This window comes from Eschrichtius robustus, chromosome 16, assembly GCF_028021215.1.
Source record: "Eschrichtius robustus isolate mEscRob2 chromosome 16, mEscRob2.pri, whole genome shotgun sequence".
Classification (NCBI taxonomy): domain Eukaryota; kingdom Metazoa; phylum Chordata; class Mammalia; order Artiodactyla; family Eschrichtiidae; genus Eschrichtius; species Eschrichtius robustus.
The window spans coordinates 5545247-5562620 of NC_090839.1; the positions used below are offsets into that span (position 1 = coordinate 5545247).

At 55.5% G+C, this 17374-nt stretch overlaps 1 protein-coding gene and 1 non-coding gene across 3 annotated transcripts in view; one reads left to right on the top strand and one right to left on the bottom strand.

The window, feature by feature from the left end:
* Positions 1-17374, top strand: part of PMEPA1 (prostate transmembrane protein, androgen induced 1) — a 59124-nt gene that overhangs the window by 30468 nt on the left and 11282 nt on the right. The window lies entirely within an intron of this gene.
* On the bottom strand, positions 7172-7244 carry TRNAP-GGG (transfer RNA proline (anticodon GGG)). The gene has a single exon. It is a non-coding gene; the product is annotated as a tRNA-Pro (tRNA).

The window sequence follows — 17374 nt, forward strand, 5'->3', positions numbered from 1 at the left end:
AAACACACACATCTCTTGTCTGTCCTGCCGGCACCTGGGGCAGACATCACTAATCACTCACAGCACCCTTTGCTGTGGGCCTGGACACAGCCTTACGTAACCCTGTCGGTGGTAGAACCTGGGGTGGATGAGTAGGGTCTCGAGGCCCAGGAGGACTGGTCGTGAAGATGGCCATGCAGGGGGCCATCTTCCCAGCCAGTCAGAGGGCCCCGCTTTGCATCTGGAGGCTACCCCCCAAGGCCAGCCGGGACATTGCAGCTGCCTGTAAAGACTGAATGAAGACACTGTGTTTCTTTGAGGTCCCTGAGCTTATGGTCTTTGTGTTTGGGCAAAAGGGCTCTCAGATAGTGACTGCTGTTTGCTCAAGACACAGAAGCCAGAAGTTGTCATAGACCCCGGTTTTCCTGCAGATTGACATCCCATTCCAGAAATCCCCTTTATCACTCATCTGGGCCCCGCCCATGGTTGGTTCCTTCTCCTTCCTGCAGAGAAGGGTCTGTAAACAACGCTGGGGCTGCTTTCCCTCATTTTCACTCATTTACTCCTTTCACAAGCATTTATGAAGCACCTACTGTGCGCCTGGGACAGGAGATGCGTCTGTGATCAGGAAGCTGCTGCAGCTCCAGCCTTCAGAAATTTACAATCCAAGTGTTCAGTGAACAAGTGCTTTTCCCTCGTTTGTCTGCGTTCACATCAGATGTTTAGACTGGGCTGTTGATACTCTTTAAACCAGCCGTGTGTAACTTAAGCCCTTGACACTGTCTCCGTCCTGAGCCTAATGAGGACTCTCGTGTTGCCTGACTACTGTTTAGGGAGCAGGTTTTATGTACCAGGCACTGTGCTGGAGATATTACCTGTCGTCCAGAGTTGCTCGACCTCGGCGCTAGTGGCACTGGAGCAGGATAATCGCTTTCTGTGGGCGCTGTCCTGTGTGCTGTAGGATGTTTAGCAACATCCCTGGTCCCTTTACCCACTAGATGCTAGCAGGACCCCCTTCCAGGTGGGACGACCACAATGTCTGCAGGCATTGCCAGATGTCCCCCGGTGGACAAAATCGTCCCCGGGGAGAACCGCTACCTATACCCTCAGGGCCTGCCCTTGAGGTGGCTGTGTGAGTGAGGGCAGGCTGGCAGTCTGTCTCTTCATCTGTCAGATTAGGCGCTGACAGGACATCCTGTCAGTGGCTGGTTGGGAGCCTTGAACGATAGAATGCACTTAAAGCTTGCAGCACGGCCCAGCCAAGCCATCGTAACTGGTGTGTCTGATGGGCAGAAGTCATGCCTCCCGTTCACGCATCCAACCAGGCTCCCTGGGGCTTTCGGTGATCGTGAGGCAGTCTCCACGCCACCTGGAAAAGACAGGCAGGGTCATGGTGCGTCATGCTGACCCGCACCAGGTAATGCCGGTGTGGGCGGCTGGTATCCAAGGGACTGGGAGGCTGGCGCCGGCCCCTCCGGCCTTGCCCAGGTAGCTCTGTGACTCTGAGCAACTCTCTTCCCCTCTCTGGTCCACCCTTTTTGTTTCTGACCCATGTTGGGGGTTTCCAAGCTGCTGCCTTCCCCAGAGGCCCAGCATCTCACAGGCTTGTCTTCTGCCCAGCCTCGTTCCTGACCCCGGTCACTTCAGGGTTCTCTGAACCACTCGAGGTCCCAGGTGTCCACCCCTTCCTCTCCCTTTCACCTTAATTAGTTTAAATATTAGGCTCCGGCATTTGCTTTTACATCCGGGACTTGAGTGTAAGAGTTTATTTGAACAAGCGGATCCTCCACTAAAGGAGTGAAAAGCCTGATAGAAATCGACTGATCCACAGCAGGGTGATTGTAAAACACACCAAATCCTGCAGGTCCCTGAACGCAGCGCCGGGAGATGTCGACTCAGTCGTGGACGTGGGGGCTGTGTGCTGCGTTTAAGGAGCTTCCACGGCGATTCTGATGTGCGGCCGTGTTCGGAAAATCACGCTGGAAAGTGGATCGTTTCAAAACTCACACTTTCTGTGCTGCTTCTGCGTGCACGCACACACCCAGGCACCCCAGAGAGGCTCGTGTACTTTGCCCGGCCCCAGAGCAGCTCACTGCACTTCATGCCCTCACTCCGTGGCCCAGAGGCATCAGTCTTCTTTCTTCCCCTTGAATGTGGCAGACGTTCCTGCCTCAGGGCATTTGCACTGGACATTCATTCAGCCAGGAGTGTTCTTCCCCCAGCTCTCCTCATCTTTCAGGTCTTGGCTTGAAGGCCACCTCCTCAGAGATGGGTCCCTGACTCCCCATCCAAGGAGCCCCCCCCCCCTTCCCAGGCGCTCCCCCCATCACCCTCTGGTGCTGTCTTCCTAAACACCCTTAGCTGTTGGTGCTTCTTTGCATATTTATAGCTCAGCTTTGGCCCCTCCCCAGTCGACTTGAGCCCCGTGGGAGCAGGCGTTGCTTCTCCTGAGCTAGCACAGGGCTGGCCTGGACCCCCAGATGCGGAGGGACCAGCGCTCATCACAGGTCAATTCCGGTTCCGGTCAGGTTCCCTGAGTAGACAGGTGAGCAGTATTTGAGAGGACACTCGGGTGTCTCCCAAGACGCCCGTGTTGTTTGAAGATCCCTGCAGCTCCTGACTCTTCTGTGCCCGAGATGGCGACTGGCAGCAGTTTGCAGTCACTTCGTCATCGGCGACACGTTGATACTTAACAATGATGCTTTACCTTGGGGATACCTGACGCTTTGACCTGTCGTATTGGGGTTATTGGGTTGTATTGGGGATGCGGTGATACTTTGGGGAACCCAAGCTGCTCTCTCTCCCTTTGGGACAGAAGTGGGAGGTGCTTTGCTCTCTGCTGTGGGGAAGAAGACAATGCTTAGAGGTTACTTAAAATCTTCTTTCTTCATTTCTAAATTTTAAACGGCATGTTTAGAATTTAATCTTCAAACCTGGGAGCCAGACCTGCAAGTTGAGAGATGACAGCCGAGAGATGGTTTCGTTTGGCTGGCTGCAGCAGCCAGATGGCAGATGCTGTGAGCGGGAGACGGAGCGAGGCCAGGGCAGGGGGGCGGGGGGGCTTCTGTTTCGGCTCTTACCCTCCCCCCGAAGTAAGCCATCCTCCCAGCACCAGACCTGGGCCGTGCGTGCCCCAGGGATCGCTTGAAGCAGCTGGCATTGCCCTCTGCCAGGGTGATGTAGGGCCCCAAGAGACAGGACCCCCCCCCCCCATACTCCTCACTTTTCTTTTTAAACTTTTTATTTTGAGATAATCGTAGATTCGCATGCAGTTGTAAGAAATGATACAGGGAGAGCTCTTACACACGTCCCCCGGCTTCCCCCAGTGCTAACATCTTCTATGGCGATGGCCCAGTATCCCAGCCAGGAATCGGCATTCAGTACCATCCACTGACCTTGCTCCCATTTTCCCCATTCTCATGCACTCATTTGAGTGTGTTTGTGTGTACCTGTGTGCATGCTTATTAGTTCTATGCAATTTTATCAGATGAACCACTGGCAACCAGTAATCTGTTCATCTCTATAATTTTGTCATTTTGAGACTGTAATATAAATGGAATCATACAGTATGTAACCTTTTGAGATTGGCTTTTTTCACTTGGCATGACTCTGAAGAGCCACCCAGGTCATTTTGTGTATCAATAGTTCATTCCTTTCCATTGTTTCCGTGCCACGGAGGTAGCCCAGTTAGTTTGACCGCTCACCTGCCGAAGAGCATCTGGGCTGCTTCCAGTTTGGGGCTGTTACGCATAAAGCCCCTGTGAACATTCACGCACAGGTTTTTGTGTGAACGTAAGTTTTCGTTTCTCTGGGCTAAAAGCCCAGGAGCGTAATTGCTGGGTCGTATGGTAGTCGCATATTTCGTTTTGTGAAAGACCCTCCACTTTTCAGCAGCACGCATCCATCCTCTGGCCTGTGGGGAGAGATGTGAGTCCCGGCGAGTGGACCTTGGACGTGAATTCCTTCCTCCTTCAAATATTAATTGAGGGCAGCGTATGGTGCCAAGCATGGTGTTACCCTCCAGGGATTCAGTGAGAGCAAGGTAAACAAGGGCCTTCGCGTGGAGCTTTCTTGCTGCTGAGGTGAAATCAGCAATAAACAGCCATCAAATCAATAAAGAAGATAGTTACTCTTACACGGTGCTATGCTACATGCCAGGCACTCTCCAGGTACATTACAGTCCTCAAGCAGGCCAGTGAGCGAGGGCTAGCCTTTGCAACGCCCCTCACTGCAGATGCAGATAAAGAAACAGAGCCACAGAGAGCCATGGGACAGAGCGGATAATCCAAGCTTCTAACTGTGCACTATGTTGCCCCTCATGGCCAAGACAGGCCATGAGGAGATGCAGAGTGTGGTGGGAGGTGAGTGCATTTGGGATAGGATGACCGGGAGGCCTCCCTGAGGTGGGAACATGAAACATCCCAGGACAGAATTGCACATGCAAAGGTCCTGGGGTGAGAACAGGAAAAAGGCCAGCATGGCTGGAGTGTGGTGAGCATGGGAAGGAGACCAGAGGTACAGAAATGAGGTTGAGTGGGCGTTGCAGGGCTTTAATCTGAGCGTGAGTCAGGGATTCAGTTGGTGTTTTTTAAAGATTGCTCTGGCTGCTGGGCACAGAGTAGACTGGGGAGGGGTGTCAGCGTGCAGTGGAGGAAGCAGGGAGATGAGAGAGAACACGTAGGCAAACCTTTTGCTTTTGAGGGAGGACCCCTAGGTCTCCTCCAGCCTCAGCCTGGGAAGACCCCCGCAGGCTCCCCGTGAGGGTGGTGGGCTCCCTCTGGAGCGCAGCGTAGGGCAGAGTCTCCCCGTGGCTGGATCTGCACCTGATGAGCTGTGAGGGCAGGAAGAGGACCCCCGCCAGCCACCCCCTCGAGCATCTGGACCTGGACCTTGGACTCCCCTGTGGGTCTGTCTCCTGGTGACTTTCCTGGTTTCTCCGTCCTTCTTGCCTTTTTCTCTCCTCCCTCTGTCCACGCCAGTTGTTATCCCACAAACTGAACTTGCCTGCTCAGCATCAGTCACTCCGGATCGCTGACGAACATGTGCGGACGCTCTCGTGTCCCTCACACCTGGTCAGGTGGGGCTGCCTGCTTTTTAGTCTAATGACGGCCACCATTTATTATGCACTTGCTGTGTACCAGTTAGTGTTGGGAGAGCTAGTACACGTCTACTAGCTCAGTTAATCCTCACCAATCCTTGGAGGTGATACTGTTACTGATCCATGCTTTACGATGGGGAGACAGAGCAAAGGGGGCCAAGTAGCCACCCAGGGTCACACATACGGGAAGTGGTAGCTCCTGGACTCAAATCCAGAGCCGGGCCGCTTGTCTCCCACGGCTTTGCTCTGTCCCCATCTCAGTCCCCATCATGAGCTCTGCTTCCTTCAGAGAACAGTTGTTCGGAACCTTGGTCTTTCCATTGTTTGGGATTTTCTGCTGCTGGAAGATGTTCAGAAGGAAATGATACCAAGTGCTGGAATAGCCTCACCCGTCGGGTGGGGACCGGGAGAGGCAGCTGGCGTCTGGGAGGCTTGTAACTGCCCTGTGGGAATTTGTTTTGCTTGTCGCCTGAAAAGGAGAGAGGAAGGGACTCATAAGAGTCGCAGGGAAAGACTGGACAAATTTAGACCCCAGACAGTCACACACACACACACACACACACACACACACACACACACACACACACACACACACACACACACACACACACACACACACACACACACACACACACACACACACACACACACACACACACACACACACACACACACACACACACACACACACACACACACGAGACACCCGGAAAGGCAAACAGCCCGAGAGAAGGCCATACGAACGCAGACAGTCAACGATGCGAGACAGACACACAGACGCCCTCAGACAGACCCAGACTCGCAGGCCCTCGGAGAGAGGCAGAGACAGACGCTGGAAGGGGGGTCCTGCCGTGGTGACGTCACTTCCCCCATCCGAGCTCTTCCTGGCCGTGGGCCCTGCCCAGCCAGGGAATCCGTGCAGTGGCCGACTGTCAGTGTGTCCAGCCTTATTTCCTAGAGCCCACGCCCCCGGCCCCTGAAACCTGTAAATAAACTCCTGGGCCAGGGCTCTTCCTCGGGACCTGAGGCCCACATCGAGGTGATGCACCACCTGCGTCCCCAGGCCAGCACGTTGGCACGTGTGTCACCTTGCAGCCCAGCCTGGCTCCTGACGGACTCGGCCTTTGCCGGCTGCCGCTCTCTCTATGAGACGAGAGGAGGTGAGAGAGAGTGAGGGACCACTTCAGCCTGGAGCTGCCGGGAGGCGGCGGTTTGTGGTGTGGCTTTGTGTTGAGTTTCTTGTCGGGAGAGGGTGGCGGTTAGGACACCCGGCCCCGCGTGGAAACCTGTGTGAGTGTGAGCGTGTCCCTCCCTGAGCCTCAGATTCCCTGTGCCTATAACGGGGGGCCCATAAGACTAAGCCCCCCCGCCCAGCCCTGGAGCTGCTGGGAAAGCTCCCTGAGACGAAAACTCAGACCCGGGAAACACGGAGAGTGGGGGCCACACCTGTTGTATGCGTGTGTTGTTAGAACGGCCTTGGGAGAGTCCAGACCATTGACTTCCTGTCCCAGAAATAAATCCACCCAGGTTTCTGAGGGCACAGGTTCGAATCCTTTCGCCACAGAGAGCAGGATTTATTTACCGCCCTGGAAATCCTCAGCTCCCGGGGCCTGGCTCTGAATCCCCGGGGCCTGGTGCAGGGCCTGGCACACAGTAGGTGCACAGTGAACGCGTGCCCCTGGAATGAACGAGTGGGACTGAAAAGTCCCTGAGGTTGGATGTAGATGACAGAAGAGAACGTCCCTCCTGGAAAATAAAATCACATGCACCCTGGGAGATTGCGGGCAGGCTGCTGGCTGTGTTTCTGTCCCCGTGGGTGCACTTGTGTCTCCATAGGCCCATCCCCACCTCCCCACCCAGGGCAGGTTTCCTGCCTCCACGGCTTGTAGTTGATTTCCCTACATCAGCTCCCACTATGCAAGGTGCCAGTAAATTGGGTTCTGGTGAGGGCTTCCTTCCTTACTGGTAGACGGGCCACCTTCTCGCTGTGTCCTCACATGGCCTTTCCTTGGTGTGTGTGTGCGGAGAGAGAAGGTGAGCTCTCTGGTGTCTCTTTTTTTTTTTGGCCACACAGCACGGCTTGCAGGATCCTAGTTCCCTGGCCAGGGATTGAACCTGGGCCCCGGCAGGTTCCCAGTCCGAGTCCTAACCACTGGACCACCAGGGAATTCCCACCGGTGTGTCTCATAAGAACACTAATCCTACAGGACCAGGGCCCCACCCTTATGACCCCATTTATCCTTAATTGCTTTCTCGGAGGCCCCATCCCCAAATATAGCCACACTTGGGGGGTTAGGACTTTAACGTACTATTTTTGGGGGACACACATTCAGTCTGTAACACAAGGTACCCTTCTGCTCCAAGCAGAGGATTTGGGAAGGCAGGTGAGAACTGCCACTCCTTGTAAGTTGATCTATTAGCACCAGCCCCCATAGTAGCTATCACTTTAGGGTTTGCTATGAGCCTGGCACATCCAGGTCTACACCTCAAGCCTCTGCACTGCTCTGGAGGTTCCAGGCTCCTTGCTTTTTGGCTGACTATGTATTGACCAATACAAGTTTCTTTGCTGCCTGAGCACCGTGGTGGACCAGACACCAGCGAGAGACCAGAAAAGGGGATTCCCTCTTCCTTGGAGCTGGGAATCCCACATGGCAATGGCCTGGGCTTGGCACCATAATAGGATGTGAAAGTTGCTCTGGGACAACCACAGGTGGGCTTTGAGGGTTGAAGAGGAGCGCGCCCTCCCCAAAGGCTGGGCAGAAAGGCTCCTGCTTGCCAGTCTGATGCTGGCTGTGAGGAAGCTGCAGGACAAGGAGACAGCATCGTGATGGTGTGGACAGACTGACAGTGGCAGTAAGACACAGACCAAGGGAAGGCTAAGTCATGACACATACATTTTCTTGGAAGTCATAGCAGATATCCTGGTTGGTATTTACAAAATTAACCACCAGTGATATGGGAGAGCTTAAAACTGCCAGAGAAAGCCAGAGAAGGAAGTGACCGCGGGGGCTGGGGCAGTTGGAACTGGGGTCAGAAGCCAGAACAGGAGGAGGAGGAGGAGGAGAGGGGGCATCCCAGGAAGGTGGACCACCCTGGGCAAAGGCCCGGCAGAAGGGAAGAGGAGATTCTGCTCATAGGGCAGCAGGGATGCCGTTGGCTGAGAGGATCGTGTAGCAATCAGGAGGCAATTAGCAATGAAAGTAGGAGGCCGGGGGCTCTGAGCCGAGCAAGTAGCCCTCGTGAATGGCAGCTGATGTTTATGGGCCACTTAACATGCTCCAGGCACTTGATACGGATTCAGCCACCCCGTTCATCTGCATGACTTAAGCTGGCTGCTCCTGGTGCCCCGCTCCTCAAGATGAGGAAACTGAGGCGCAGAAGATGAAATAACGTCCTCAGGTCACATGTTTGGCCATAGGTAGAGCTGGGGTTTGGATCTAGGCAGGCCAGCTCCAGGGCTCCCGCTGATGCCGCTCTAGGTGTTTGCTGAATCAAATTCAGTTCCTGGGAGCCCGAGGGTGCAGGGGAGCCTGTCCTGCTCTTATAGCTTCTCCAGCCTCTCCTGACGTCTGACCTTGGCCATCATTGCATCTCCTGCCGCTGCCCTGGGTGAGACCCAGAATGGCTGGGCCCTTCATGGTCCTAAAGGAAGGGGCACCCGCGGCCAGCGCTGAGATCCCTCCTGATGGAGCGGGTCTCGCCGACCCCGAAGCCTCCAGCACGCGGCCGGGTTGATGGAGGAGCTATTCAGAAGCGTCTCAATACCGGCCGCATTGTGGGCCGATTCAGAGCTGAGCTCTTTGTCCGAGAGGCTTGGAAACGGAGCTGCATTCACTTCCCCTCTCCTGGCGCTGCCCTCCAAGCCCCTCGGAGCTCATGTTGGGAAACACCAGGCTCTTGAAAATTGGTAATTGAGAGAAACATCTGCTGGTTTCCAAGGAGCACACGGTGACTCCTGAGTGGTGAGGGCAAGCGTGAGTCGCGTTGTCACCGCGTGCTGAAACTCACACACACACACACACAGGCACACACGCGCCTGAGTCTCTTTGGTATGTTAATTAAGATGGATTAAATTAAAGTTGTCAATGCTTGTTATAAAGATACAAGCAATATAGGCATACAAAAAGTAAAAAGGATAGACTCCCTCTTTCAGAAGTAGCCATCACGAACAATTTGATTTTTATCCTCATTTTTGCTATAAAAATGGGTCCATATTATATATACTGTTCCAATTTCATTATTTCTGCTCAGCAGTAATTGCAAACAGCCAGCCATCATCCGACCTATAGATCACCCGTTCTCAGCCAGGGGTGATTCTGCCCCCCAGGGGACATTGGGCGATGTCTGCAGACGTTTTTGGTTGTCACAACTTGGCAGTTTTGGTGCTACTGGTATCTAGTGGGTAGAGGCCAGGGGTGTGGCTAAATATCCTACAATGCACAGACCACACCACAAGAGAATTATCCAGCTCAAAACGTCAGTAGTATCAAGGTTGGGAAACCCCACAATAGATTTATGTATCTTTCCAGTGGCCCCATTGTATTCGATAGTGAGATATACACCAGGATTTGTCTAGTGGGATTTGGACGGTCTCTGGTTGTTCACGTTTACCAAAAACCCTGCAGAGGTGTCCTTATACGTATATGCTCTCGGGTCCTTCTGCGAATTTTTCTGTTGGATACAATCCTGGAAGCTAAAATTGCTGGGTGGAAAGGTAGTGTGCATTCCAGATGTTGGTAGGTACTGCCATGGTGTCCTCCGAAGTGATCATGGCCATTGACACTGCCACCTCACTCACCCATGCCTCCCCTCCTCAATTAACGAAACGCATTTCATTTATTTTAAATAACTTTCCATTGCACCTCCTTGCCCATTGACAGAAACGGCTCTCTCACCGCAAATTCACTCCATCCTGCCAATAACTCTTGAACGGTGATTGCTATTTTGCTGACAGTGGGTGTTTAAAGACGCTCGATATCAGTGACAATAGAAAAAAGAAAGTCCCATTAGTTCTTTCCATTTGGATAATAGCAAGAAAGATAAAAGGCACTGCTTTGTCTTTCCTTATTGAAGGAGCATTTAATCATGAGGTTCTAAAATGATTATACAGGTCTTCTGCTCTCCCTGGAGTTGATTTCACCACCCCGTTCCCACACGCACTTTGAGACCCGGGGCTCGCCCATCGCCCAGCTGCAGCCCCTTCCCAGGCCACCTCCCCAAAGGTGACTTCGGGATGTGTGGGGTGAAGTCCCAGAAATGAGCGAGGCTCCGCACGCTTCTGCCACTCGGGTACAAGAAGGCAGCTCGCCTGTAACCAGGACAAGGTATCTTACTAGTTAAAAGGAGACGCACACATAAGCAGGTTATGTGGGGCTAATGATTTACCATCAACACCCTTTAAACCTGGCCCTGTATTTATTGTCTAATTAATGAACCTTGACTGTAGGGTCCCCTGGGCTTCCGGATGCTTCCACCGCCACTGGGACAGACTAGAGTGGGCCTTCTCTGTTAGGCTGCAGCTCTGGGGGGCTGTAGAGCTGCGTCCGGTGCTCCCATCCCGTGATGCTCTAGACTAGAGTAGATGAGTGTAAGAGTTGAGAGACTGATGCCCACGTGCTTGGGAGCTCGGGGGGGTGTGGGGGGCAAGCCCAGCAGGGAAGTGCGTGTGTGTGTTCGTGTTCATGCATGCACGTGTGCGTGGGTGCAATCCGGGGGGGAGAGGGAAGTGTGGGAAGGGGTCGGCCGGGCGAGGAAAGGCTGGAAGTGGTCGGGCAGAGGGTGTGGCTCAGGTGTGAGCGTGGACCATCCCCTGTCGTCCCATTTGCTCTACAGCACCACACACTTTCATCCCTGGAGACGCCGTCAGTCCAGCCAGTGTTGGGGAGAGACAGGGAGCCACAGTCTCACAGGGCAAGCTGCGCGTTCATCCACACACATCTCCCCTCTCCAGGCGAGGGGAGGCCAGGCCCGGGTACTAGATGACCACCTGGCACCTGGGTATCACCTTGGGCTCCTCAGCCGGGGCCACCTGGAGGGGCCATCAGGCCCTTCCCTGCCCCACCAAGGGCAATCTCAGTGCAGCACCTGATCTCCCAGGGCCAGTCAGAGGCTACCCGATGCCTGGGCTCCACTGCCCTCAATCCCAGGCCGAGAGGCTTGACCCAGACCTGCTGCCAGACCCAGGATGACAGCACCTCTGCCAGGAGACACCTGGGAAGCCCCATTACGGGGCGCAGCTGCCTGTTTGGATACTGACAGATGCTTCTTACATCTTTGTTTTTCTCTTTTATTATGAATGTAATTACACATGCTGAGTGTGCAGGAGTGTGTGTTACAAGGAAGGGGCCGTCCCCTCTTGGCACCCACCAGGGTAACCACACCTGTCCCCTGGTCTGTGTAGACGCATGTAGTCACGGGCATCTGTATTTATCGCAAGATTCGCTTTTGTTTTAAAATACACACGTTTGTGCTTTTCTAAACAAAGACGGGCTCGTCCTATCTGGTGGCTTCTCCTCTTTCTCATGGAACATCTTTTCGTGTCGGTGCCCACAGATCTGCTGGCCGTGCCTTCCTGGTTGCGTCGGCCCCTTGGAGGGACGTTTAAGTGGTTCCCAGTGATTCTCCCTTTTCGTGCAAACCTGCAGCGGGCCTTCCTGACCCTCCTCTGTTTACCTGAGAGCACTGCGATCCTTTATTCCACACATTCATTGTGCGTCTGCTCTGGGAAAGGTGCTGCGGACACAGAATGCTCACAGAGTCACTGGACACTGGCATTCGAGGGGGGGGGGGAGGCAGGAAATAAGCGGTTAGACAGGCCGCATGTGGCCTCTGATTAGAGCTACAGAGGAGAGCGAAGCCGGCACGGGACACAGGGTCCTGGGGACTGGGGCAGACACTGGTTCAGACAGGATGCTCAGGGATGCTTCCTGAGGAAGTGACATTGGAACAGAGACCAGAAGGTAAGGAGGGAGCAAGCACGTGGATGTGGGGAAAGATCATTCCAGGCAGAGGGAGAGGCACATGCAAAGGCCCTGAGGTGGGCTGTGTTGGGACATTTTAGAGAACACAGAACAGAACTCTTATTAGAGCAGAGAGAGCCAAAGGGAGAGAGTCCCAGGAGAGATGCACGTGGAGATAAATACCCAGGAAGTGATTTGCCTGGTCAAAGGTTCTCTCTTGGAAGTTCTGAGAGATTGTTATTTTGCTCTGCGGAGATGCCCCCAGCTTGCACCGTCCATCAGCTGCCGCACTGGCAGAGGGGCCTGCTTTGATGGGCCTTCTCCAGCTACTGTGGATTCCACAGCTCAGGTCTGCGTAGGGGCAGGGCATAGGTGTGGCCCAGGGCCTGGAGTTCTTGGTTCCCCGTAATGAGGCTTCCCAGGTGGTCTCCCTGCAGAGGTGCTGTCATCCTGAGTCTGTGGCTCCAAATTAACTCATGTAGTTCTCACCACAGCCATGTGAAGTGGGGACTGGGTGATCCCTCTTTTTCTCCCCCCCGAGATGAGGACACTAGTGATATACCAAAGATCACAGTTTAAGTGGTAGAGTTGGGATGTGAACCCAGGAATCTTGGGGGCAGACCTCGTGTTCTGAGTCTGTACCCTAAATTCTTCCATGAGCAGCAATGCGGGAAGCCCCAGGCCCCTGTGCAAAGCCGGGTCCCCCAGCCCCAGCCAGCCTAGAACTTGTTTGCCCCTAACCCCCAACACCAGACAACAGTGGATAGTATCTCACGGTTATGTGTTCCGGTATCGGGTGCCCGGAGCCCAGCCGTGTGCTTGGCACAGAGTAGGTGCTGGGTAAGCGGTGCGGTCTGTCTTTAAAAAAGAGAAAACTGGCCTAGATTTGCTGCCCACCTCCCAAACCTTAAGAGAAAGATCCATTTTTTACTTACAAATGGTCTTACCCTAAGAAATAAATGTGCGTCAGGGGTGTTTGAAATGGCACCAGGAGCGATCAGAAAGTTACTCCTTTGACGTCTGGTTCAATTTTATTTGAAATTCCAGGGGGGGAAGGAGCTGGGTTCTTATTCAAATGCAGTGGTGGAGGAGGGGCAGCAAATGAAGTGGCAGGAACCCCAGGCAGGCTAGGGCTCCACTGAATGACAATGAGGCCTGCCCCGGCCCGTCGCATCCAGGCAGGCCTAACGAGATTAGATTTTCATAAATTTCAGACAGTGCCAATTCCTAATTCCTCGGTGTACGGCCGGGAGGCCAGACAGGGCTGCCTGCACGGGCTGTTTGTTAACCAGGAAGCACGCTGGCTGCCCTGCCGCCCAGAGCAGACGCGATGGGGGCAGGCGGCGGGGGAGGGGGGAGAGTCGTCTGGTCTGGAGACCTCCCGTGGGCTGGCAGGAGCTGGGTGGACTCTGGCCCAGCTCTCCAGCCAAGGAAGGAGGAAAAGAGCTCCAGCACCGGGCTGCCGCTCCGATTATTAACTGAGAACCCAGTGACAGTCGTGCCCACACATCGCATGGTGAATTCTACACCAGCCCCATTTACAGCTGGGAAGTGGCTGGACGGGGGTTTGAACCAAGGCTCCTGCATTTGGTTCAGGTTGTGGCTCCATCACCAAGAACAGGGGACCATAAGCTTGGATGCAAAAGAATTGCATCTTTACCTTAACCAGCCCGAACAGGAACATGGGCACCAAACCACAGGGCATCACAACACCTGCGATGTGGTCGCCAGCGGAAACCACAGGCTGCCTATCGCATCGAAACCTGCCGGGTTATATTTAATGTGATAGTATCCCCGGGTCACACGTGTGATCCTGTATATTCTTCCTATGTCGCAAGTCTGGTTGAGAGTTTGAGAACTATTTTGATACGGTTGGCTTCCTTTCAAAGCCTGACTTGAATTTTTATTCAGTTTAATTTTATTTTTAAAAATCTCATTGTGAGAGCGCGTCCTGGCTCCCCCAGGTGCTGCAGGAGGAAGCCTCGGAGTTAGGACTGTTCTCTGACTCCTGGTCTGACCGACGATGCGGCCCCTCGGGGGTTTGTGGGAATTAAGAGGGAAGGTCCTGTTCTGGGCGGGTGCTTGGCACTCAGGTAGCAGCAGAGGAGAACGCAGCTGTGAGTATCTTCATGCAGTTTCGTGGGAGGTGCCCAGAGCTGCCCCGAGTGCCTGGCACGAGGTCCTTCTCCCCATCCTGCGACTTTCCTCCATGCTGGTGGGGAGGCGGTGACTGCTGGCCACGATACTGGCTTCGAGGACCACATGACAAGTGATGCTGCAGCCAGTCCTGATGCAGCCTGGCAACCAGCCCCACTCCACACAAGTGCCTGGCTTGAACCCACACCGTTCCTGACATTCCGGGGCCACGGCACTCAGGACCGTTGGGTGTGGGGCATCAGCCTAACCTGGCCCTAGAAGTATGGGCTTGGGAGGTCTGGGCTCTCTAGGGCTGTGTGGCCTTTGGCCAGTCACCTCCCCTCTCCCAGCCTCAGTTTCCCCATCTGTAAAGCTGGCGGCGGGGGTCATGTTAGTATCTACCTCACAGAATGCTGGTGAGGGTTCAATAAGATGATGCCCGTAGGGATTCGGGCTGTGCCTGACCTTGAGCGGGCTCTCGGCGACGCTGCCTCTCTCACTAGTGTCAGAGGGGCTGGGAGAGGATCAGAGATGCCTGTGCACACGTCTCGATGTGACTGCGTCTGTCTCTGGAGGAGGAGACAAAAGGAGGGTCAGGCCGCTCCAATGAGGCAGACGAACCTGTTAATTTGAAATTATTCACGAGGAAAGAAGACACTCAAATTAGAATGACCTTACTTTGCATGTGGAAGATGGGCTTGGCCACCCCCAAGAGCCTGCCGCATCCATCACCCACCCCAAGGGGGAGATTATGAAGAAAAATGGCAGGATGTCTCCCCCACCCCCACCCCCCAACAGCGAGAGGACTTGACGCCCAGAACACAATGAGGGAAATGTGATGTTTCCTCCCCAAAGGCTCCTGTCCTCGGCACAGGTCCTTGGAGCAGAGACCAGTGCCCAGAAGTCCAGCCGCCACCCTGGGTAACCTTTCTGGACTGACCCTGGGGCAGAGGCCCGTGAGGCGTGCTCAGCGTTTCCAGGGCATCGGCCTGGGTGAGGGGTGCCTGTTGTCCCCAAAGGCATGTTGGGAATTGTGACAGGATCACGTGCTGTTTCCTGCCCCGTCCTGAGCTCTTGACATCTATTATTTCATCCCCCCCGCCCCGGGAGCTCACAGGGGTGCATACGCCCAGGGTCACACAGCTAGTAGCTGGCAGATGCAGGAAGACAGGACTGGGCATCCTCGGAGGTATTCCCAGCCTGGGAAGGGGAAACTAACAGGTACTTTGGGAACGCTGGGAGACTTGAGCAGAGTTTCCCCTTCTCGCTCCCTGAGGGAGGCTCTGGGTTCGGGACCGGCCCCGCCCTTTGATCTAGAGCCATTTCTCCCTATGCCTCGGTTTGCCCATCTGCAAAATGGCAGTGGTGATGGCTGGCACCTCACAGCCTTGGGGGAGGCGGGCTCGAAGCAGGGCCGCGCGTGTGTCGTACATGTTAGCATGCTGACTGCTGTCCCAGTGAGTGGTCACCACGACAACGGGGAGCTTGGGCTGTGGACCAGCCCACCATCTCCTCTCGCTCTAGTCTCCCTTTGTCTGTGACCAGGCTTTGCTGTGAGTCCCATGGTCACAGGACACTTGAGCTGAGTGGGGAGCAGTGGTTGGACCCACGCCTTCCGCCACTGTGCTGGGCACTTGGCCCCATGTCCAGCAGGATCGGCGTGGCTCCACATCTTGGGAGCTCCTCCCTTGGCTGGAACTCCCGAAGCCGCCCGTCCTGCAGGCTTTGGCCTGCTCGGTGCTTTCAGAACTCTTGAATGTGTTGCCGGCGTTAAGGGCCAGGCAGTTTCTAGGTTCTGGGGAGATGGGGAGGTGTGGCCGCACTGGGCCAGCCTGCCTGGGGGCTGTCCTGTTTGGCCCGCTGGGCTTTCAACTAGCAGTGCGTGTCCGGAGTGCCCTGTGGACCTGGTGAGGAGGAGCTCCTGCTCGATTAGTGATGCCTGCTGTGGGAGCAGGACTGAGGAGTTGGGCATGAATGCTGAAACCCAGGCTGCCCACAGGGGCCAGGCAGACGATGTCAAGCAGGATGGGGGCCCAGGTGGAGCTTGGGGCCAAGTGGACAGCACAGCCTGTGTAGTGAGGATGGCTGCCTGCAGCTCCGTTCCTTTGAGTGGGGGCAGGGGACTGTGCATGCACGTGCCCTCAGGTCCCCAGTTTGCCACCGTTCCCAGCAGGTCCTTTCCGATGCACTTCCCGGAGAGGTGGGTTCCTGTCGCCCGAGGCAGTGTCTCCTGGAAGGAGCACCCTGAGAGTGAAAGTTCACTGTGGTGCTGTCGGCGGAACCAGAGCCCCCTCACCCTGTGGCCAAGGTCAAAACACCCAGCCCAGGGTGTTCTCTGCCTCGTGGGTTGGGGTGAATCACCTGCCGGCTGGAGGGGCCTCTCCTGCACCCCTCACTGCCCCACCCCACCCAGCCCATGTCTCTGCACGGCCCGGAATACCCAGCCCGGTCCTGCTCGACCCTCTCTATTCCGGCTTACGGGTTCGGGCCGCCCTTGTTTTGCCTCGGCTGGAGTGCTGCAGAGCCCCCCACGAACCGTGCTCGCCTTGAGGGAGTGCTCCCCGCGTGCTGGGCACGTCACCCTCGCACCACCTCCTCCTTCCACACAGGGAAGCTGGGATGGATTCAGCGAGTCAGGGTCCCAGAGCCAGCCTGGGGGTCCCCTTGGGGACCTGCCGAAGGGTCTCGGGAACCCGCAGGAGCCTCCCTCCTCCTCTGGCCAAGACCCCAGGCCTTTGGCTTCCAGAATAGAGCCTAGAAATGATTCGTGGTTTCTCTTTTTCTGAGCGTTTTTGCCTCTCTTCTCCCACGTTGATGTGCACAGGGCTGTGGCCCAGGGACCAGGGTGGTCACATTGGCGCTTTCGGCACCCGTGGCTCCTTCCTGGGGGTGACGCTTCACTCTGGGCCCCGGCCCCCAGGAATCACGTCCTCCTGCCCTTTTGGGGTCGGGAGAGCTGTGAGGTTTGTTCACACCCGCTCAGCCTGCTGGGGCCTCATCCACTGCTCTCTTTCAGGCCCTACCAGGCCTGCTGCCTCAGCCGCTGGACAGCACCGGGAGGAGGGCAGAGGCCTGGCCAGGGCCCCGCAGGCCGCCGGGGCCGGGGACAGAGACAGAGGCAGCGCACACCTCCTTTCCTGCAGGCCCGGGCGGGCAGGGCGCCTGGAGATGGCGGGGGGAGGGGCAGAGAGGTGCCCACCCC